The sequence below is a fragment of the Myotis nattereri genome, assembly GCF_964212035.1.
Source record: "Myotis nattereri genome assembly, chromosome: 9".
Taxonomy (NCBI): domain Eukaryota; kingdom Metazoa; phylum Chordata; class Mammalia; order Chiroptera; family Vespertilionidae; genus Myotis; species Myotis nattereri.
In genome coordinates, this window is record NC_138084.1 from 12,461,233 (window position 1) to 12,486,239 (window position 25,007).

The following is a 25,007-nucleotide window of genomic DNA, read 5'->3' on the forward strand; positions in this document are numbered from 1 at the left end:
TTTATTTATTGAACTTTCCAACATCATTATGAAGTCCTTAGTTCAATGAAAACATGTATATTGTCCTGAGAATGAGTCTTTTTTTAGTACAGTGTTTCTTAGGCTCAAAAATAAATAAATAAAAAGACAAGCTCTACAAACAATAAGCTATCTATTAAAGCACCACAAATCAATCAACTTGTTTGAGGCAAGGCCACCTTTACAATAACCATTGATTTTAATAATTATAGGACAGCCTTAGTCATCATAAGAAAAAGGAACTTACTCTTTTTGAATCTATGAAACCCAGCCCTCCCATCACAGGTAGCTATCTGAGCAACAAATAAAAGAAATATAATCGCATGGCTAAATTCTCCTACATCCTGTACAGTGACCTGGTTACAATCGATGGAAGGAGACAAATGGAACCCTGCCAAGAAAACAGCATCATCTCAGCAGTTCGCAGTTTGTCAAGAACCAGAGACCACACTGGGCACCGGCTCTTGGAAGTAAAACTTCCCTGCACACCTTCTGGTGCTGCACCGCAAGGGATGGAGTAGTCAGGGAATGTTGCCTTGGATGTTCCAAGACCAACATGTTGAGAAGATTTAAAGGGATAGCTCCATTTACAAAATACTGTGAAGCATCACTGTTAATGTTCTCTGCTTTACTAATACTAATATTAGGTTAATCATAGCAATCGCTAAACTGGAAAGAAATCATCTAGAAGTAGAAGAAAAACTTTATTAAAATGAACTGGAACAAAAACAGATGTCCAATGCAACCGAGTCAAGGCATCTACTAGTACAGTCAAAGACTGAAGAATAAAATTAAACTATATTAATAGTGCCTTCCCATTTAGCACTTCCTTCCATCTAATCCAGTGTCTTCTGCTATTACTTAGGAGAGGATGGAGGAAGCATAAAGCATGAAGGTGGAATATCTCCTGAAAATGCATAGCTGGCCTCATAAAACCAGGTGTGTACATACTATGAAAAGTGACTGCAGCTCACTTTTACTAGATGCAGACACTTTAACTAAGGAGATCATTTTTATTCTCCCATGGTATGACTCCATATTTGGGCATTACTCAAATTTAAAATCCACAGTCTTTTTCCAATAGTCTGTGAATAGGAAGATCCATTTTATATGACTGTGCAGCTTGTGAAATGCACAACTTCAAGGAGCACCTTTATTTCTGTGAACAATATTCTTTGAACAATGCCACTGAGGAGTGTGCATTGTAAAGCCATTAGCGCATCCAATTAGCACTAAAGTGTATTTACAGAACTATTATCTATATTTCAAAAAGCCAACGGAACGCCGTGCATGTTCTCACACAATTGCATACAGTAATTAAAACATCTTTTATTTCGGCTCCATTTATATCAACTCATATTAACAATGTTCATCCAGTACATTTCAAGAATGATGATTGGCAGGTATGTGTTTTCAATTAGACAACATGGAGGAGCAAATTGCAATGTATTTATTAGGCAAAGTAGTTTTGAAACATAGGTCCCTAGAGGAAAAATTATAAAAGGTGATATCATTGGTAAAAATATTGGAAAAATAATGGCCTATACCATAAATGCAATTGGAGGAACTTCCTCACCCTAAAGATATGCATCCATCCCACTCATGTACTGGCTCTACCAAAAAATATTGAAAAATTCTAGTAAGGTATGTTAAATGAAGGAGATGACAAAATGAGGATCATATCTATATACATAAAAGCCTAATATGTTAATTGACCCTCCAACTATTCAACCAGCCACTATGAGCACCCACAGCCCTGGAAGGTTAGCTTGCTGCTGGGGTCTGGTTGATCAGGACTGGGCAAGATGGCCAGACATGCCCTGGAGCCCTCCGCAGTCCCTCCCTGGCCCCAATCGTGCACCAGTGGGGTCCCTTGGCCTGGCCTGCACCCTCTCGCAATCCAGGACCCCTCAGGGGATGTCAGAGAGCCAGTTTGGGCTCGATCCCTGCAGGCCAGGCCAGGCTGAGGGACCCCACCAGTGCACGAATCTGTGCACTAGGCCTCTAGTCTTCAAATAAGTCACAACCTAGTGGGTTTTGGCAAAATAAATAGATATGTTATAACAGTGATAAGAGCTATCACACATGGATAAATAAAATGCTGGTGTACAGGCGATGGGGAGACTCAGTGGACCAGGGGGATCTGGGAGACTTTCCTAGAAGAGGTAACTTGCTCTGAACATTGACATTTAAAAAGTATGTCATAATAAATACAGAAATTCTCACAAATTTGGTGCCAAATGTAGCCTGGGATATCTCCAGAGGTATAAAACATTCAGAATGGCAGGCAGACAAGAAATGACATGAATAGGTTGGCCAGACCATATTATCAAGTGAAGAATCTGGATTTTATTCTATAAGCATATTTATAAAATACAGAGAAAGGTTTTTTGTTTTAGCATGATTTCTTAGGATAATCCTTTTGAGGGAAGAATGAATAATGGACTACACTGAAGAAAAGTTGATGTCTACTGAAAGACAAGAAAGTTAGAAAGAAGTCTAGAACAGTAATGATAGAATCTGAACTGAGAGATAGAAAAGCTGTGCTTAAGACAGTGCATGGATTTGATGAGTGGTTGGATCTGAGGGAGCTTAAAGAGACAGCAGAATCATTGAATCTGAAACTATACAGCCTCCCCTCTGTTCCACCTGTTAAGTTTGCAAGGCCTACAGAGACCAGGGAAGGAAGTGGGTCTTGATGGCGATGAGATTTAGGAGTCTTCAGCATACACAGGGGACTGAGGCCAAGGATCTGAGTGTCATCTCACAAAAGAAGCCCAGCTGACATCTCTCAAGGATGCAGAGACACTGGGACTAGAACAGATTCCAAGGGGAAGCCCTGGACATTTAAGGAGGGAGCAGGAGGAGAATGAAGCCAAATGAATCGGGAAGCGAAAGCAAGCAGCCCGTGGAGCCCTGGAGGAGTTTCAGAAAGCCAGAAGCAGCGTTGCTCCCAAGTGCCACAGAAAGATCAAACATGACGAGGACTGAGATCAAACCTGTTGGGTTTGTAGGATATTGGAACTAAACTTCACACTTATTATTAGCATTGACCATATTTCTCAGACAATTCCAGATGATCTCACAGCATTTTACAAAACTTTTCTGACTATTACTTATATTGACTGAGGAAAATTTTTCTCATCTTTTTGAGAAGTTGTCCCTTCCTCACTTATGGGCACATTTGAATATTACTGAAGACTGGCAGAGGTCTATGTGACCACCTTCATTTCAGGAAACAGGGGAAAGGGAGGCCTTCTCCATCTCAATTAAAAAATGCACACTGACTACCAAGTTAGATGACAGAGAGCTATCATGCTTATGTGTTAGACTTACATCCACAAGTCTGATTCTGATCTAATCTCTAATGTCAGAAGAAATGTAGTTTCTACTTCCAGGTCCACCACCCAGTTGCCGCAAAACCTTAGACAAGTTATTTAGCCACTTTGATTTTCAGTTCTCTAAGTGAGAATTAAGGAGAAAACAATGTTATATATTTTCAATATACTACCTGTGTATATTAAACGCTCAATAAATCATAGTAACTCTCGCTGTTGTGAAATTATACCCATAACCTCCATAAGAGTTGAAAGCTTCCATAAGCACAGGAAGCTGCCATCAGCTTATGAAAAAGTTGAAATACAAGTTTATGAATCATATATATGTTTTTCATCTTTTTTAGCCTTCATTATAAATCCGATTTTGACATTGGAAAACATTATAAAAATATTATTACCAACTTCTATAGCAGAATCAGCAAAAGAGATTTTCATTTATATACTCAGTCACTGTGACACATAAAACACTCACAGACTTTCAGTTAAATGTTCCCATTTCAGCGGAAAGTAGTCAAAAGTTTCAATGAAAGGTGAGCTAGCATTCATTGTGTACTGATCATGTGCCAAACACTTATACATGTTAATACTCCCCCAAGGTCAAGAACAGTGACCTCCAGTTTTATAGTGAAGGAAACTAAAGAATAGCAAGGTTCATTGGCCCACTTAGGATCCCTCAGCTCACAGGTTTAAACAAAGTTGGAATCCGTTGTGGGTCTATTCCAAATCTCATTGTATTTCCTCTACAAACCTTCTAGAGATTTCTTTCACCTTTTACTCTATATATCAGCCATTATAACACCAATTCTGCCTTTCTCTCAGAATACTGTGCTGTTCCCCTCCACAGTTAAAAAAACTAGTATCAGGATGCCCAAAAATGTTATGTTTTTTTAATTCCTAGGAATCATGAATTCGTAGGTAGTCAATTGCAAATTCAGATCCTAAAATCTGAGTGTTTAAAGAAATCTTAGATTTTACTTTTATTTAACAGAAAATGTAAGACCAACCTAAGAGAGGTGAGATGACTTATATAAAGTATTACAGTCTATTACTGACAGCATCAAGAATAAAAAAAACTATATGCACATTGCACCACCTAACATTCGGGCCTCAGCTTTCCCAACATAAGGAAACCACTGCACGGTGCTTAATATCTGTGTGCAATGTCCTATTTGTACACACACACACACACACACACACACACACACACACACACACACAGTGTCAATATACTCATTGATATTTCTCAATAAACTCCTATAAGTTGCATGGGTATATACCTGCAGTTGAGACTTTTGGAAGAAATGTCTCTTAAAGTGAGCTCAATTAGTCAGGGAATAGTTATCACAGGCACAGTATTTCTCAAACATTTCTCTGAGGAGCTGAGGACAGACCAGAGCAGAAATAAAATCCTTGCCCTCGGAGAGTGTTACAAGCACACTATCTTCGCCATGAGACCTGCCCAACCAAGTTTCAACTGGCGAATTGACCCTTCTCCAGAGAAGTCATTTTGAAGGAAGGTGCAACAGGTCCGTGATTCCTCTTGGAGAATCTTCCAAACACCCTGACAAGCCATCACCTTTTTTACGTCTGTATTAGAAAATACTTGACAACCTAATGACGCTTTACTTGGACACGGAGTATGTTTTCCACAATTCACAAAGTATATTCCCATGTTTCCTGAGGGAAGGGCATTCACCAAAGCACTCCCAAATGTGCTTTAAAAGTACAGGACCTTACAAAAAGGGTTGCACCTGTTTGCATTACGCCAACCGTGATCCCCTCTATGTATTTCTCCTTTGTGACTCGTCTATGCCAACGTGGTTCTAGATTAACAGCTTCTGTCAAACAAGATCAGATTTGTATTTTTTTTTACAAACTGTGCATTCCCTGGACTAAAATCAGAGATGCCCAATTTATTGAACGCCTTCTGTGCCTGGCATCTATAATCTGACAAATTCCATGTGGCTCTTTACAACCTCTCTCTTATAGATAAGCATGCAGCCTCAGAGAGGTTAAATGGTGCATATACCACACATGATCCAGTGGAAAGATGAGCATTCGAACTCACTTAACATGTCACGGTCCAAGTTGATGGAATTTCTCAGCCACATTTTTGAAGCACGCTAAAAGGTAAAATTTATCAAATGGTAAGGATGTCCATAGATGGTGTCTTCTTAAGATCAGTGAAGATGGTTAACTTTAGGATACTTTTCCAAAATGAACACAGATTTCAAATGGACTTTGGAATTGAAAAGAAGCAGTATAAGATTCCAATGGGCAACTCTTCCGCCTGACTACATGGTTCTAACCTACAGAGAGGCCATCATCATGAATAAAGCAACTAAAATGGTAGGACCCTTTTTCCCTCAAGAGGGAACAGGTCTCTGGGGGCGTATTGAGGGAATGGACAAAGCACAGAGCTGCTATTGTAGAGGATGAAATGATGAGCAGAGACCAGGACGGGCTGCCTCAGAAAACCATTATGGAGTTGGTGTTGGAAGATTTGCACATGCAAACAGTAAGACACTGTGTCTACATGAAGTCTTGATTCCAAAAACCAGCAGGCCTTTATCAGATCACAAAGTTTAACTAAGAAGATGTTTAAGTAACCCAGAACTCATTACAATGAGGAAGGCTGACAGTGAATCCAAATTGTGAGTTTGGAGGCCTTAATATTAGGAATGGAATTTTATGCCATCTAATTAAAATGATAGTACTGCCTAGAAATCTGCATTTATTCTGTGCAGTCCAGGTCTCGATGATGTAATATTCAGCTAAAATTATCCATTGGATGTGCAAAATCTGTCATATGCAACTTTGAGACCAAAATAATTGCAACACAGTAAGAGTCTTTATTTTCCCCTGAAAATCTCATTTAAGTATTATCTCTGCTGAGATTTATGTTTTCTACGCTTTAAGGAGAAAATCTTGATTTCCAGTTCCCAGCTTGAAGCAGCTTTTCAATCTGAAATGATTCTTGCAGCCAGTCTGTCCTGTTAAGAACTCAAAGGGAGAATCTGGCAATCACTGCCAGGCCAGTCACACATTCCCTCCTCCTCAAGTGTAGCCACTAGACCTGGTAAAGTGTCTGGCCAGCCTGTATTCATGCCCAGAAAGTTAATCCAAATTAATCCCAGAACAACCATAACAAACAGCCCTCTTTAGAGGGCCTATTATGCTCAAGATTTTGCATAACATTACTCTTAATTCACCAAATCATTCAAATTGAGCAGACTTCTAATTTGTTGATATTATCAACCCCATCCCACAGATGAGAAAACAGACGGCCAGAAAAATGAAAGGTGTGGCCCAACGCAGACAGCTATTAATTAGAGGAGGGAGAGCATGTAAAAAGGGAACTTCAAAACTTGCCAAACCCACCAGTTTCTGGGCCCCCGGACCTCAGCAGAACCCCAGTACACAGCTACCGACTCAGACACGTTATTTCAAGTTGAGCTCTGAAATAAGCTCAGGAGGTAAGTTTCCACGTCTCCCGTGGCCATCACTCTTCCATCAGTGCACGAACAAGTTGCCTAAAACTCCGAGCCAAGTCTGACTGCCAAACCAAAGGAGCTAAATCCCAAACCGGGCAACGTGTCCCTAACTGGAGCGCAGGGGAAATGAGTGATTCATTCACCAGATGAAAAATGCTGTCCTCGGGTGCTCCGTCCTCTCCAGATATGAGGAACCCACAGAAGTGGAGGTGGGTGGGAGGAAACATTGCAGCCTGCAATTTTTTAAAGACATTCACCACCCCCCCTTTCTCTCTCTCCCCCTCCCCCAACCCCTTCCTCCTCTCATTCAGAAAAGCTTGCACATGTATGTGAATGTGGGGCGGGGTGGGGGGGGTGACAATGTAAAGGAGAGTAATGCACTTAGAGGTCTCATTGGTGTAGCAGTGAAGAAATTGTATGTCAAGAAGAAGAAGAAGAAGAAGGAGGAGGAGGAGGAGGAGGAGGAGGAGGAGGAGGAGGAGGAGGAGGAGGAGGAGGAGGAGGAGAAAGGAAAGGAAAGGAAAAAACCTCTCCTGATTGGCAGAGGCCAGGCCAGGCTTCGCCTGTGAAGCCCAGAGCTGAACTACGCAGTAAAAAACGTCAAAGCACACTTTTTTTTTTCTTTTTCTCTTTTCTCAGTTGTGCTAAGTTGCAATTGAGCAGGAACTTGAGTCAGTCTATGAGCACTGTGGTAAATTAACTGAGGTCATGTAAAAACAGAGCAAACAAGCAAATAAAACAGACAAATAAAAAAGCAAACAAAAAACTGCATCTCTTACATAAATAAGATATGCAAAAGCCTACAGAGATCTTGTGGGGGGGGGGGGGTAGGAGGGAGAGACACAGAAAAACCCTAGCTGATTATTTTCATGGGTTGGTGAATGTATTGCCTGATCTGTGTCCCTACAGAAAACATGTGCCCAGGAAAAGAAATTAGAGAAGTGCCCAGCTGTAGGCTAGTTTAGTTAAGGAGTAATGAAAAGGATAAGAAGAGATGATGTGAGTGGAAGAACAGGCTCAGATGCTTTTAGCCGGGTGTTTCTGGTTTCTATTATCACCTCTCGAGTATAAATCTAACTCCATGGTTCCTGAATGACTCCCCAGGGACCACCACTCACTGGACTAAATATGCCCGACACCAAGCAGGGACCCCGGAGAACACTGCCTTTTATCTCCTTCAGCATATGCCTGAGTTGTGGACGAGGATCCTCTCATTTTTAAAAATAATATTAAAGTGAGGGTTATCGGAGTTCAGCCATTAAAAAAAACACACAACAAAACAAACTCAAAACAGATATACATGTTGGGGGTGGGCTAGCCTTGAGGTCCAGCCTGGCAGGAGTTCAGTTTGAGCTCTCAAGACAGATACTTTCCTTGACCCTTTTAGACAAAAATGGCAGCTGTGGGGACAGAAGTAGCAGCACCGTGTATGGCTGATTCCTACCAGTTTGGATTCCAAAATGACTTTGTGTGCTGTTCTGAGGCCTGTGGGAGTCACCTGCCCCATGTGGTTTGGCCATTAACCGAAGAGTTATAGCTTCTCTACGCCTCGGTTTCCTTTTTTTATTGGCATGAGATCTCTGAGGAGTCTTCCGGCTCTAAAGTTATACGAGTCTATGATCCTGATAGAAGGCCCCAGAGAGGAATCAGGAAGGGTGAAGGGGAAGAGTTCTGCTAGAGATGAAAGAAAGGAAGGGGATGGAAAGAGGGGAGATCCTACAGGCCCCCAGGCTCTCGAGGCATGTCCCACCTCTTCTTATTTTGCTTTCTTGGCCTCTTTCCCCCCAAACAAACCTGTCACATGAGCAGCACTGCTATGCAACACACAGACTTTTTCTTTAGCTCTTTTACCTAAGTTACCACACAGGATACTCATTTCCTGCTTTTTTTCTCAAGAGCCCTGTCCCAGTGATGTTGGGAAGGTTTCTGGCAAAACGCAAGCCAACTGACCAAGCCATCTGCAATCTAGGTACAGCCTCTCTGTTATCCAGAGAAGTGGTGAGTTCGAAGGAGGTGGGGTTGAAGAGAAGTGGGTCCATCCCTCATCCTTAGCCCTGGCAAGAATCGAGGTACTCTGGGCCACATTTGAGCAAAAGAGTCTGGGGAAAGTGTAGCCACCTCTCTCCACCACTTCCTCTCCATTCTCACACTTCCTCCCTCCATCCACCAGGAGCCAAAAGCCATCCTTCATCTGCTGGGTTTATGATCATATTTTTTGGCGTTAATACGTTCGGCTGATCTGCAGTGTCAGGTTGGATAATGAAATTTAAATGAGGCCCCTTCGATTTCCAATGGCTAGACATGTGTGCATCCAACTCCGGGGCTACATGCCACTTAAATGCATCCAGGAGTGTCAATCACCCAGCACGGGCACCCCACACTGCGGTGGCTTTCTTGGGGAGACGTTTTCCCCCCGGATGAACATTTGCAAAGGCATTTGCCCGGGATGCAGACAACCTGCATCGGTGCAGCAAACCGGCTTATGCTTGAGCACAGGGTGCTGGAGCACATGCGTGGGCCACCCTCTCTTTTATTCCTGGCTCCCTAGTAATGTCTTTAAGGACCACACTCGGAAGGCAAGGGGAGAATGAGACTAAGAACGCTAAATTAAAGGGTCTTTTTCTGCATCAATAAATAAGAAAGTAAGGATCACTCACTGTATTTCAGACTGAATCACAGCAACATCCAGCTGGAAATCCAGGTGGCTAAGAACAAGCGAAAATGCACAATCTTGACACCAAAAAGAAAAAAGAAGAAAAAAAAAAAAAGGAAAAAAAAGGAGGTTGATGACAAATCCAATGGCAATTATCCATCAATTTTAGTCAACACAGGCACACATCCAACTGTGCTCTGCGGGGTGCCTCTCCCCCAATCAATGCCTCATTCTGCCGCGGTCAACTTTTTCTTCTCCACAATTTCTTTGCGGATGGATTATTAATTTCCTCGAAAACACCACCATATCAGGTCTTTACTTTCCTAAAAAAAAAAAAAAGCCCCAAACTTTTCATTCCAAAAATATAGATCCTTGGCTTACTTTCTCCTGTGTAGAAAAAAACGAACATACTTTTTTTGTGTGGCTCCTCGGTTCTCCATTTCCAATCATCCTTTTTGGGGAGGGGAGGGGGGAGCAGCGGTTTATTATTTATTTATGTCGGAGCACACCGATACCCGCGGCTCTGACATTGGTCTATTTCATGTTTCAGTGCTCCCAGTGGGCCCAGAGACACATGCGTGTGAAGATCCAGGTCTCAGGGGAGAAGGCTTCGCTCTTCCTGCTCTCCCGCACCGTCCACCGCCTTCTGTTCCCAGAGGGAGCTGCGTCCCGCATCCTTCATGTTGGCAAGGCACCCAACTGCCACCACCGCCGGGGAAAAAGTCTCCTTTTACATCGCCGATTCCTCTGTCCAGCTCCCCCCACCCCCACCCCCTTCAGAGAATGTGGGGATCAACTCCCCCCACTCATCACCCTCTTGGCCGGCCCCTTCTCCAAAGATCTGATTAGATTTCTCATCACAATCCAGTGCGCAATTGGATTTTTTTTTTTTTTTTTTAATTTCAGCCACCGGGCCAGCCACCTTTCCCACTCCCTCCAAATGCCCTGTTAGATCCCGTCTCCTTCCCTCCACCGCCTCTGCAATTTCATAATCTCACGTTAAATGGAGGGCGGGGGGCGGGGGCGGAGGTAGGGGAGGAAAATTTCAGGGCTCCGTCAGCTGTCAAGAAGAAATCCATCCTCCACCCCCCGTACTTTCTTTCTCTCTTTCTGAAAGGCTCCGGGTGGCTCTGGCTGCCTCGGTCCCCGCCCCCACCCCGGCACCCGTCCGGTTCCTGCAGGTGTCGCAGAACTCGGGGAGCAGGGCCGGGATCATGGGGGAGACGCGTGACGCGCTCCCTCGCCGGTGGCCCCCGCTAACCCCGGGGTCCCCTTCTTCTCCATCGGCGGGCGGCGGATCTGGGGGGCGCCTCGGGAAAGGAGTTCAAACTGTGCTTTAATTTCACACGGGGAGGGCGAAGCGGGGGAAGGACGCGGGTTAGGCAGACGGAAGAATCCTATGGAAAGGAAAGCGCGACGGAAAAGGAATCCCTCGTCGCTGGCTCCTCGCAGCCTCCTGGAACGAAACCGCAGCTTTCATCTCCTTCGCAGCTGCGTCGGGTGCATTCGGGAGCCACAAGTTGGTTCCTCGGGGCGCAGACCGTCCCCACGCCGGCTAGTCCTCCGCCAGGAGACACGATCCGAGGGGCGCAGCCACCCCGCGCCCCGCCTCCGGGCTCCCAGCGCGGCCAAAACCCCGGTCCCCGTCCATCCACTTCGACTGGAACTCTCTTCCTTCCCCTCCTGCTCCTCTCTCTCCTCTTTTCCCCCAAATAAATAAATGCGGTGCCGCCAGCAGCTCGAGTCTAGGCTTTCCCTCGGCCAATGCCACGTCCACACGTTCAGGGTCCCAGCTCCCCCAAATCGCCTCTCGGACTGCACCCCCTTTCCTTCCCCTTTCCCTTCCCCTCTCTCTTCTGTGATCAGTAAAATACAATTACCCAATTACCTCCCATCATCTTAGCACTGATTGGTCAATTGCATTAACACTTCAAGTCGGGGAAGAGGGCACTGGCGCCTCTGCGGTGGGGCACCGCTGCCACCTAGAGGGCAGAGCCAGAACTGCTGCGTTTCGAAGCAACCCCCATGCTCCCTGGTTAGTTAGTAATTGGCAGAGGAACTCAGGGGCTGTGTGGGAGAAGTTGTCTTTTTTTTTTTCTCCCTAAAAGCCTGACTATTTTCATCCTGCAAACCAGGAGCTGGAGCTACTATGGGGGAGACAATGAAACCAAATTGCCACCGGAATTCAAAACTCTCACCAAGCACACCACACAAAGCTGCTGCTCTCTGGCTGCAGGGCAGGGGCCTCTGCCCTCCCTGGCCCAGCAGGCGGGTCACAGGTAAGGGTAACCCAGTACCCACTGTCATTACTGGGATAGGCTGGTCAGGAGGACTCTAGGGCAGTGATGGCGAACCTTTTGAGCTCGGCGTGTCAGCATTTTGAAAACCCCTAACTTAACTCTGGTACCGTGTCACATATAAAAATTTTTTGATATTTGCAACCATAGTAAAACAAAGATGTATATTTTTGATATTATTTTATATACTTAAATGACATTTAACAAAGAAAAATCAACCAAAAAAATGAGTTCGCGTGTCACCTCTGACACACGTGTCATAGGTTTGCCATCACTGCTCTAGGGGCAGCTGGAAGCTGCACGGGAGGGAGCCTGCTGTCCAGCAGGATAACCTTGGCAGGAGGAAGCCCTGGAAAGGCAGGCTAGGAGCCTTCAGCCCATGCAGCCTGGCAGTAAATTGGCCTGTCCCGCTTGTACAAGACGTCAGGGCAGTTTGAGAACTCAATTGCAGCATCCATGGCTCCTGGCTGTGGGCCTCTCCAACAAGTCATGGGGGCGATGGGGGGGGGGGTACATTTCAATTTCATTGGGTCTTCTTAGGTGGAGGGGCCTGCAAAATAATATTATGAATAATGTATGTATGCTGGTTTCTTTCTCTGCTATGTAATTGTCCTAAGGCCCTTTCTGTAAGCTATGATTACTCATTTTATGTCATTCAGATATGTAACCTTGAGATATGAAAAGGATAACATGGGGAATGATAATTCAAACGATAAAATATTATGCATGTTGGGGAGGAAAGCAGATAAATATTTCTCTTGTTCAAGCTGTACAATTAATGACCTCTGTGACCAATTTCTTTTTGTTTTGTTTTTGTTTTACTTGTCAGAGATCGGTATATGTACTTGGTTTAAAAACAGTTTCAAAGAGGCTGTAGGTTACTCTATTCCAGCACAATATGTAACATTTGAGTCTTTCTGTGACAGATCATAATGAGGAGTGGCATTCGACAAAAAGGAGAACAGTTTACTAAGGAAACATCAGAGGCATATCCAAGTTCACACCAAATGTTCTTTTTCTTCTTTCCTGTTCCCGTTATAGTACAAGCATGTTTCCTCACTTAAAGATTTAAAAAAGAAAGAGAATTACATCTACACATTCTTTGGGTATGATGCACATGCTCAGATGTATTTCAGATGTCAGCACCTGCAAGAGGAACGCCTTTCTTGACACAGAGCTTCTGTTTTATGGCCATTTCTCCATCTATTTGGAGAGCCTCAATGTAGTTACAAATTACATGAATATGTGAATTTGTTGAGGGGTAATGTCCTTGCTTCTGTTTTAAAACAAATGCTGTATTGATTGATTTAAAACACTAGTGGGCAGTTGACTATAACTTTAATTTGCCTTTTGAAGCTTTTGTGTCACGTATGCTGATTACAGTTTATCAATGATTACACTATTGCCCTAACCAGTTTGGCTCAGTGGATGGAGCATTGGCCTGCGGGCTGAAGGGTCCCAGGTTCGATTCCGGTCAAGGGCATGTACCTTGGTTGCAGACACATCCCCAGGAGAAGGTGTGCAGGAGGCAGCTGATCAATATTTCTCTCTCATCGATGTTTCTAACTCTCTATCCCTCTCCCTTCCTCTCTGTAAAAAATCATTAAAATATATTTTAAAAAATGAATACACTATTAAAAAGCGCATGCACTAGCTGCTCTAGCAGCTTCAGAGGCACCTACGCTCTGGTTCTGAGGTCAGCTAGAAGCTACTGGAAATGAAATGTTTCTTTCTAGGGGCTTTAACAGCAGGGGAAAGAGCAATGATTTGTTTTTCAACACTGAGATTAGCTACCTACCAGACATCTTGAAAGCCTTTCATAATGAATTAGTCTCTCACACAGAGCAGCAGGGAAGGAGCAGTGCTCTTCAGCCAAAAGGAAGAAGAAAAGGCTTCCCCTTCCAGTTTGCCTTCCCATTCAGCAGCTGCCATTTGTCTCCTCACCTCAGCTCCCCATTCACACCGTAGGACCTTGCACTAGTCATCCGGCTTTTATTTTCAGCCTCAATCCGTGATTCCTGGGCATCCGTCTGGATAGGTCTTTTTGCTGACTTCCCATTACAATCACTTTATCTAAAATGCAAGACAGCTCCCCTGAGAGATTTTAAAGACAGAGCAAGTGAATCTAAAGCCAAGTATTTGGTAAATGACGTCGATAAGTTTTGAATCCAGACCTACTCCATTGCAATTCTTCCAATTTTGCTGGTTTTGAGGAACAAGGGCATACATGTAAGACAGTCATGAGCAGGCAGGCTGCCTTGATCAGCTCTGAATCCCAGAGGTGAGTTTGTGACCCTGTGGGGGAATGGAATTGTCACATCTGTCACCGATTGCCCTTACTCAAACAGAACTGCAGTAAGTAGTAAACAAGCTAACTGTCATACAAAAACACATGCAAGCTACATTGTGGTTAAATAACAACATAAATATATTGACTCCGTAGAAGTCAGGTACTGTCAACAACAACAGGGTAGAAATAATAATTGCCCAATCAGCAATGAATTGATCACACTGTCACACTTCCAATTAGTCCATGCAATTACCAAAAAGCAAGGAACAGGACAAATGCCACTGAGACAGGATGAGTCCGGAGAAGAGGGGTGCAGTGTGAACCTGGCAGGTTGGTGCTATGAACGCACAGAATTCTGTTTGCTCTCCTGTCGGATTGGTAGGCATTTGGGTGAGGAAACAGAACTATGATGTCACTTCACTGTGTGCTCTACCTGGTGTCATCTTCAGCAAACTGCAGAGGACAGCATCTTGTGGTCACGAATGCAAAAATAGCAAAAAAAGAATGAATTCCGTCACTTGGCTTAAAACTAGAGAAAATAGGGATGTGTCTATTGTGTTTCGTCATTTTATTGAACAGGGCATCGACTACTATATTCAAACACAAGACATACCTAAGATTTGAGTCTTTATGTTACAGATTCTTTTCATTTTCAATACTGTTAACGGAGGACCAGACTATCCTGTGAGATAATCTTACCAAGCTTGCCTCTGCTGTCACACATAATGAAGGATGCGAATTAACTTCTTTAGAACAACTTTGGAAACTACTTAAATGATAAAACACTGTATTTAGTGGAACTCACTATATGCCTTATGCTAGATAATAATTCAAGAATGCTATATTTCAGGGATAGAAGATATCCTGATAGGAATCTATTTTTTGTTCCTTGAAATATAGACAAAGATACTAAAGTCAAGTAGATTTGAAAATTTTGGTGTTTTTTAAAAAATATCTCCTCTACAGTGACTACCCCTCTACCCAGCCCCCTCCTCCCTCCCCATTATAGTCATGTATTAATGTTTTAGTCAATGGCAGATGGAAATATCTTGCTCATGTCTATGTTTCTCACTAAACTATGATTGATTTCATGAGCATATGTTTGGTTTGTGTTTTGGGGATTTTGTTGTATTTCTAATACTGGGCACATAATTGAATGAATAAATGTTTATTATGACATTAGGAAACCTGCATCTTTTGTCTCTTACTGAATATTCTTTTCACTGTGGCACACAAAATATTAGATGAGATACTGAAATTACTAAATAGAAAAATGAATAAAAATGCCACCAAATAGCCTAGCTGGCATGGCTCAGTGGTTGAGTGTTGATCTATGAACCAGGAGGTCATGGTTCACTTCCCGGTTAGGGCACATGCCTGTGTTGCAGGCTCGATTCCCAGTATGGAGTGTGCAGGAGGCAGCTGATCAATGATTCACTCTCATCATTGGTGTTTCTCTCTCTCTCTCTCCTTCTTTCATCTCTGAAATCAATTTTAAAAAAGGCACCAAATAAAACAATTTCATCAGAGAATTATAAGTTACATATCAGTTAGCTCTTACTGTATAATAAACAATCCAAAACCTTGGAAGCTGAAAACAGCAATCACTTATTATTTCTCATGAGTCTATAGGTCAGTCAGAGACTGGTTAAGTGGCTCTTTTGATCTTGACTGGTTTCACTAGAAGCTGATCTAAAATGGTCTTAGCTAGGACACTGGGCAACTCAGGTCTGTTCTATGTGTCTCTCTCCATTCATCAGCTTGGTTCAAGCAAATTTCTTGGCAATAGAAGAAGTCCAAGGGAGCAAGTAGAAAGGCATGAGTACTTTTCCAAGCTTCTGTGGAAATCATATCTGCTGACTTCCCATTGGCCTAAGCAAATCGCTTGGTTGAGTCCATTGTTAAGCAATGAGGCAGGTCATTCCACCCACAGTGGAAGGGCACTCTGAAGTTAGATGACAAGAGAGAGTGGAGAACGGTGATCTTTGCAATTAACCACAACTTCTCTTACAAATAACAAATTCCCTTAATGATTACTGGGCTTTACAGGAAAGAAAAGTTTCAACATGAGGGACCATTCAATTAACCACTTATTTATTTCAACAGATGGATATTACCCTACCATGATTTTTCCAGGGTATTTTGGAAGTTATCATCAACTCCTCTGCTACCCCCACTCTCCTGACCACATCTATTAAGGCTGATTAAGGAACAGCTCACACATCTGCCCAATTCTCTCTACTGTATTCCTTTCCTGTGACCCCTCTCAGGCTCCTCTGTGGGCTCTTTGGCACTCATCTTTCTTCTTACCCATACCATTTCCTCTCTAGGACTAGTTAGCTTCAGAAAAAGAAACACTGTGAGAAAAGTTAAAGGAAGAAAAAACAATGGAAACATATGTTCCTTATGTACAATAACAAGAAATCACAACACTGGGAAAATCAGTGGCGATGCATAGAAGAGAATTCATTCTAAATATATAAGTACTTCTTAGAAATAAATTAGAAGAATGAAATTACAGATGTGTGGGAAAAATACATTGCTAGTCAATTTGCCAAAGAACTGGTTTTGTTCATGTTTACTGGTGCCTGTGGTTTTAGCACAGTGCCTTTGGTCTCTTAATATATATATTTGATTCATGGATGAATGAACTGTCTACTTGGTTTGGGAAGGAAAGGGGGCAAACAGTAGGTATGACAATTACAGGCAATGGTGATACAATATGTTCAGCATTTTAGTAGATGTAAGTGTAAAGAGCTGGGAAAGAAGAGGAGGAAGTAGCTACCTCTACGTTGGACAATTCCAGAGGATTTCACCAACAGGAAACCTAAATATGCTAAAGCTTCATGAATGCTAGTATACAGTTGATGGATGCAGGTTTGTCTGTTTCATAGCCAGAGGACAGAGAATAAGGTACATTTTAAGAAAATATAATTTGTGGCCCAAAGATTAGCAGGGGTAAAGCTTAGCGAAATTACAGACTAAGCTATGGTAGAGGTGACCAGACTATTAGATGTCATGTGAAAATAAAGAGTGTCCAGATTTTGAAAGTTGTCTTAAAATATTCTTTCTAGGAGACTATTGATCCCAAATGACATCTGGTAAGAAAGAGCATCAGTGAAGGGGAACACTTCCACTTTGGTGAGGATTCTTCCTTTCTCAGACCCACTGGCCCACATGACAAATTCTAGGAGTGACTTAAAGTAGTAAGAAGAATGTGGATGGAAACAGTCATATGACAATTTGATTCCCAATTTTGAAGCAATTTAGAGCCACTTACATTTTAGAAATCTTTTTTTAAATGGTGACCCAACCACTTCTAGAGCACAATCTCCTTTATCAAATGTTTCTATGGGAGACGGCATCTGTGCAGAGAAAGTAGATGGCGGTGTTTATTGTACTGTCTACATTAGGAATCCTTGCACCAAGGAGAAAATTGCCTGTAAAGGTATCTTTAAAATTCCACCAGGAATTAGTAGATGGTGTGAATCCAGCTGTGTAATTTGGGAAGACAGCTGCATTTTATCTAGCTAAATCAGCCCTTGATACTAAACAACTCCTAAAGAATGTCACCTTATCTCAGCATTAGCCATGCAGTGCATCTTCAGTAAATGATAGCCTTGTTTCCCCCCACCATATTGCCATTGTGCCTTCAGGAAATGAAGTGCATAGATCTCAAAATTCAGTTCTCTTCACATCGAAGATGCATTAGCACACCTGTGATTTCAGGCCTCCAGCTGATTTAGTAGCACAGGATTCAAATAATGTTAGACAATCTGCCTTTTTAGTTGCCCAGGTTTCTAACATACATAGCATTTTAGAGGGAAGGGAATGACTGTCTAGGAGATGCTGCATATTTCTCCTAGAAAAATTCTATTGTCTTTACACAGGACATAAAATCGTCTTGATTGTTTGAGTGAAATGATTCTTTGAATACCAAAAATAAGCACAATGATACCAACAGTATCCTATATAATAAAAGCCTAATATGCAAATTGTCCGCTCAGGCAGTCGTTCAACCGGGAGTTTGGCCAGGAGACCGGGAGTTTGGCCACTCACTATGGTGTGTGCTGACAACCAGGGGGCAGCACAGAGCATGGTGAGCACTGGCGACATGCTGAGACCTCTCGCTGGCTACCTGGGGGCAGGGGTGATGGGGATGGAGGTGCGGTGAGAATGAGGGGTGTCCGCTGAGCTTGCTCTCACTCCCCCTGCTACCCTTCCTGAGGATGCCAGGGCTCACGTGCTGGGGAAGCCCCATGCTCAGGTGTCGGGCACCCACGAGAAGCCTGCTCTGCACCCATGTGGCCTCTTCCTGGTGAGCTAGGCTGCAGCCACTGGGACTGCAGGGGCTGGTTTGGCTCCTTGTGGGTTCATACTGTGCCCCAGCCTGTGGCATCTGGCCACGCTCACCGCATCTCTGTGTGAGGACTCTGGCGCCGTGACTCAGGTGGAGGAGGGCACGTGGGGGCCTGGGGGCCCAGGTGCTGCCCAGATCCCAGAGGTCAGCTGGGACCTGCTCTTCCACGCCAGATGCTCGTGCTTCAATCGCTGGCTAGGCCAAGGGACCGCCACCATGTATGAATTTCATGCACCAGGCCTCTAGTTTCTTTATATGTGCTTATTTTTTATATTTAAATAATTATTTCATTGAAGCAATAAAGAGACATATGAAAAACTGCTCAAAGTCACAGATGATTGGAGAGATGCAAATTAAAACGACAATGAGGTATCACCTCACACCTGTCAGAATGGCTATCATCAACACATCAACAAATGACAAGTGTTGGTGAGGATGTGGAGAAAAGGGAACCCTAGTACAGTGCTGGTGGGAATGCAGACTGGTGCAGCCACTGTAGAAAATAGTATGGAGTTGCCTCAAAAAAATAAAAAAAATGACTTCAGAAATACAACTAAAGGATGGAACGGGTATCACCCAGAACCACAGGAAGGCTGGCTAAGTGGAAATTCTACAACTAGAAGGAAAGAGAAAAGTATACTGAGACTCAGAGGAGGTGCAGTGCGGAAGTAAAATACTAAGGTACAGAGGCACATGCAGAGCAGGCTGGCAGCTGAGGGCCCGGTTGTCTTTTTCAATTGGGAGGGAGTCTCAGGCTCTAAGCTCCAGTTCTGGGCGAGTCTCTGGGGACCCAGACTCATACGGGAGAAGCGGGACTGTCTGGCATCGGTTGGAACTCGAGGGCAGCTTTCTCTTGGAGGTACTTGCAGCAATTGCTGGGACACTGAGAAGCGGGGCCTCTGAAGGCAGAACTGAGAGCAGCCATAACTGCTCACTCCGCCAACCCTGTTGATCCCCTGGGACCCACCCCGGACAAGCCTTGCATGGAGGCATTTGCTGGATAGCCTCAGGCAGAGGCTAGATTAGCACCTCCCTAGAGATCCAGGAAAGAAGTTCTCCCACTGCAGACACAGCTGATTCTCACAGCCAATTGGCCTGGAGGTCAATCCCTCCCAGCGATACCTACAACAATCAAGGCTTAACTACAACAAGACTGTGCACAAAGAGCACAAGGGGGTGCACCAAGAGTGTCTTCCTCAGGTAATTGGGGAGGCTGAACCACTGGGCCCTAGAGGACACTTAGCACAGAAAACCACTTTATCAACACAGGGAAGCATAAAAAATGCAGAGACAACGAAACAGGGCACAAATGACAGAAATGGAGGAAAGCAAACTGCTGGATATAGAGTTCAAAACCACACTTTTAAGGTGTTTCAAGAACTTGCTAGAAGCCACCAATAAATTTAGTAAGACCCTCGAAAAGACTGGTGAGACAGCCGATAAATGTAGTGAGATCCTCTAGAAATCTAGTCAGACCCTCGAGGTTATGATAAAGGACCAACGGGAAATTAAGCATACAATGACTGAATATTATACAGACTCCCAACAGCAGACTAGAGTATCACAAGAATCAAGTCAAAGATTTGAAATATGAAGAAGCAAAAAACATCCAATCGGAAAAGCAAAATGAAAAAAGAATCCAAAAATATGAAGATAGTGTAAGGAGCCTCTGGGACAGCTTCAAGCGTACCAACATCAGAATTATAGGGGTGCCAGAAGAAGAGAGAGAGCAAGATATTGAAAACCTATTTGAAGGAATAATGACAGAAAACTTCCCCTACCTGGTAAAAGAAATAGACTTACAAGTCCAGGAAGCGCAGAGAATCCCAAACAAAAGGAATCCAAAGAGGACCACACCAAGACACATCCTAATTAAAATGCCAAGAGCAAAAGACAAAGAGAGAATCTTAAAAGCAGCAAGAGAAAGAAAGTCAGTTACCTACAAGGGGTACCCATACGACTGTCAGCTGATTTCTCAACAGAAACTTTGTAGGCCAGAAGGGAGTGGCAAGAAATATTCAAAGTGATGAATTCCAAGAACCTACAACCAAGATTACTTTACCCAGCAAAGCTATCATTCTGAATTGAAGGTCAGATAAAGAGCTTCACAGATAAGAAAAAGCTAAAGGACTTCATTACCACCAAACCAGTATTATATGAAATGCTGACAGGTATCCTTTAAGAAGAGGAAGAAGAAGAAAAAAGATACAAATTAGGAACAACAAATACACATCTATCAACAAGTGAATAAATAATCTGATGAACAGAATGAACGGGTGATTATAATAGAATCAGGGGCATAGGAAGGGAATGGACTGACTATTCTTGGGGGGGGGGGGGAAGGGATGTGGGGGATGCGGGAAGAGACTGGACAAAAATCGCATGCCTATGAATGAGGACAGTGGGTGGGGAGTGAGGGCGGAGGGTGGGGTTGGAACTGGGTGGAGGGGAGTTATGGGCGGGGGGGAAGGAGGAACAAATGTAATAATCTGAACAATAAAGATTTAATAATTAAAAAATAAACAAACAAATAAATAAAGAAAAGCATATTGAACATTTATCAAAATAAAAATAAAATAAAATAAATAAAAAAATGGAACCCCCATATGACCCAGTGATCCCATTTCTAGGAATATATTCCAAGAAGCCAGAAACACCAATAAGAAAAAAACATATGCACCCCTATGTACATAGCTGCACAATTTACAATAGCTAAAATTTGGAAATAGCCTGCATGCCCATCAATAGATGAGTGGATAAAAACAAAACAAAACAAACAAACAAAAAAACTGTGGTACATCTACACAATGGAATACTATACGGCTATTAAAGAAAGGAACTCTTACCTTTTGCAACAGCATGGATGAACCTGGAGAGTATTATGCGAAGTGAAATAACCCAGTCAGAGAAAGATAAGTATCACATGATCTCACTCAGATGTGGAATCTAACAAACAAAATAAACTGTTGAACAAAATAGATCCAGAGTCATAGAAGCATGGAGCAGACTGACCAATCTCAGAGGGAAGGTGAGAGTGGTGAGTTGGGTGGAGAGTGATTAACCGGGGAACTTATATGGTTATATGCATAGCCCATGGACACAGATAGTAGTCTGGTAAAGGCCTGGGAAGGGCAGGTGTGGGGTTGAAGGGGTCAATGGGAAAAAAAGAACCAAAGGGGACATCTGTAATACTTTCAATGATAAAGATGAATTTTATAAAAAAGAAATACTATTAGAGTCAACTTTTAAAATGAGAGGAGTTTGAGAATCTTTGGCTTCACTAGAAAGATCTTTTTAAACCATCAACAACTGTGTGGGTTTTATAGGAGAATGAAATATAAAATGAATATGCCTGTGACAGATGAAGAATTTGAGGTGCATCTTGAAGTTGAGGTCTTTCTTATGAACAGTGTGAACACTGTTGACTGTTAAGTGATTGAGTGCTTGACATTTTACTATGACTTTCACTTAACTATCTTCCTGAAAGGATTTTTATTAAAAATGTAAGAATTTTTATGGAAGTTCACATTTTCAGTGGGATAATAATTATGCCACATTGCAAAGGACCTAAATACTTGTTTTTCCACAGATGGCCAAGAGGAACAATGAAAAGATGCTTAGCATCACTAATCATCAGGAAAATGCACATCAAAATCGCCACAAGATATCATGTCACACCTGTTAGAATGGCTATTGTCAAAAAGATAAGAGATCAGTGTAGGAGAGAATGTGGAGCAAAGGGAACCTTGTGCACTGGTGATGGGAAACCAGAATGGACATTTTTCAAAAATAAGAAAGAGAATGACCATATAATCTAGCCATCCCACTCTGGGTATATATGAAGAAAATGATATTTGGATCTCAAAAAGATATCTGCACCCCCCTTGTTATTGCAGCATTATTCACAACAGCCAAGATGTGGAAACCATCTAAGTGCCTGTCAGAGAATGAACAGAGAAGGAAAACGCATATGTATATAGGAGTATAATTCAGCTATGAAAAACAATTGTGACAACATGGATGGACCTTGAAGGCATTATTCTAAGTGAAATAAATCAAACAGAGAAAGACAAACATTATATTTTCTGACTTATATGTGGAATCTAAAAGAAAGCAGAACTCATAGAAACAGAGAATGGTGATTGCTCTGGGACAGAAGACTATAGGGAGATGCTGGCCAAAGACTATACACTTACAGTTATAAGATGAATGAGTTCAAGGATACAGTGAACAACATGGTTACTATGGTTAACAATACGTATGATACACCTGGAAATCGCCAAGAGAGTGTATTATAAGTGTTCTCAACACACACACACACACACACACACACACACACACAGAATTATGTGATGATGGAGGTGATGACTAACTGTACTGTGGAAATCATTTTACAATGTATATGTGTACCAACACATTTTAAATTTAAGGTTACACTTACACAATGCTATATGTCAATTATGACTTAATAAAGTTGTAAAAAAGTAATGAAAGTGTACAGAAAAGAATTATGCTACACTGAAATGTGATTTCTTACTTTCATTCTTATGAATGATTCCTCAATGGTTTTTGCTGTTGCTATTATTCATATTGATTTTGGCAGTTACATAAAAAGACCCCTTTTTTTATTCTCAATTCTGCTTCTTTTACGTCTAGGGTTAGGGGGAGACACATTATGATATTGGGACAAAGCTTATCCTTGGAGAAGCCCATCCACCCCGTTTGTGTCTTTTCCTTTTTTCATTCTTCTGTGTACATGCCTAAGGCCTCAATGTTAAGTACTTCCCTTCTCCAGGAAGAAAAATATTAAGTAAAAAAAAAAATGTGTATAGAAGCTAATAAACAATTTAGTTCAATCTAATCCGACTCATTTATTTATTTATCAAATTTTTATTGAGTATCAATTTCAGGGAGTTATGTATATTACATCTGGGCAAAGTATTAGTAACTTTTCGTTATTTTTCAGCGATGCTTACACTTTTTGGAAAGGGTTAGTGTATTTTCAGAAGGGGATCTGCTTGATCCCAGGACAGAACACAGAGCAGCCCATTTGGCATTGCACAGACCTGAGTTTGAATTTGACATATATTCCTTGTTGGTACTTTAGGAGAACCGCAAATACTTTAGGGCTGGAGCTTAAGGAGAGTGTATAGCAGAGAAGGAGGTGAAATGCCCAGAAATGGACCTTAATATAAAGCCAGACTCAGGAATTTTTTTTTAAAGAGTGTATCCAAAAAGTAATGGAGCATCATTAAAGCTATATTAAGCAGAGACATAACATGATAAGTTTGTGGTTTTCACAAGACATTACAAAGGGCAATTTGCAGATGGATTAGAGGATAAGAGGAACAACTAGGCATACAAGAGCAATGAGGAAACCATGAAACTGTGGAGGTTATGGGACCCAAACCAAGGCGGCCGCTTTGGGGTTGGAGAGAGGAAGATCAGTGTAAGAAATGTCATGTTAGAATCTACAAAATCTTATTAATTTGCATGTTTGTTGTTTGTTCATATGTTCGTATGTGCATGTGTGTGTGTGAGCATGTGGAGTCTATACATAACTTCCAATCAACGTAACAAAGCACTTCCTGTAAACTAAGCTCTCAGGGGCTGCTTTGTAGCACCCACTGGAGTCGCTCAAGCACAGGCTGCAGGCTATGGCTGGGTCTCTGAGTCAGGCTTAGATGAGGTAAGGAGTTCCCAGATATTGTCCCCAGGTACATTTCCATTGGTTCACTTAGCAAAATGAGATAAGTATGAGCACTATAGTGGTGTGGTCCTATTAACTAGTGAAAAAAAAAAGTTAAAATCTTCAATTTGTGATTAATTCTTTCCTGTGTTTTTACAACTATACCTCCTCTTCTACTTTTACTTAGTAATGCTTTACAATATATATATATCTGGAACAATCAAAAGTTGGAAGCACTATGGAGCCACTGCATATGTTTTCATTTTGATGACAGGAAAGGTGTTAAATCTGGGACCTGCTGGACTGGTGGCCTTTGAGGTGCCCTTTGGACTCTTCAATTTGACGCTTTTATCGGAATATGTCTACCTGGAGAAGTGCCTTCATGATGATCGACGGGATGGTGTGATTGACATTCCTCAACCTTTCATAAAACAAGTCAGTTGTCTCAGACTATGACTGTAAAAAAAAAAGTTCCCAAAGTTTCCAAGCACAGCCTTTTTTTAGAGAGCAAAATTCTAAAGTGAAATTGACGACGTCTTACAAACATTCCCTCCAATGTTCCTTTCACAGCCAAAGACAACAGGGAGAAAATGTTAGAAACCAAATTGCCAGCATCTCTCACCAAAGTCACCTAGTTTGGAGGACCCTGCATCCAGGTCCGTGGGCCTGGGTCAGGCCACTTTTCATATGTAACTTCAGGGTCCTGAGTGGCCTGGTGGTAGGTGCTGCTGAAAAGCAATACCACTGAGCTACGCTTCAAGTCCTAGGAAGGTGCCTCTAAGTGCCTGTGCCATCAAATGCCACAGAATCTCAAATGGAAATGACATGAATTAATTTCCTGAGAACAAAAAGAGAAGGGAAATCAAGA

The 25,007-nt window shown here is 42.5% G+C and overlaps 1 protein-coding gene across 10 annotated transcripts in view; it reads right to left on the bottom strand.

The window, feature by feature from the left end:
* Positions 1-25,007, bottom strand: part of LRRC4C (leucine rich repeat containing 4C) — a 988,415-nt gene that overhangs the window by 141,230 nt on the left and 822,178 nt on the right. Inside the window, exon 1 of one of the 10 annotated variants that reach the window (XM_081099062.1) lies at positions 9,508-11,363. The exons of 5 other annotated variants lie outside the window; for them this stretch is intronic. The gene's annotated coding sequence lies outside the window, so the exon portion shown is untranslated. Of the gene's footprint in view, positions 1-9,507; positions 11,364-25,007 lie in introns of those variants that run through there. 4 more of the 10 variants (XM_081099060.1, XM_081099063.1, XM_081099064.1 and 1 more) reach the window with 4 other exon arrangements.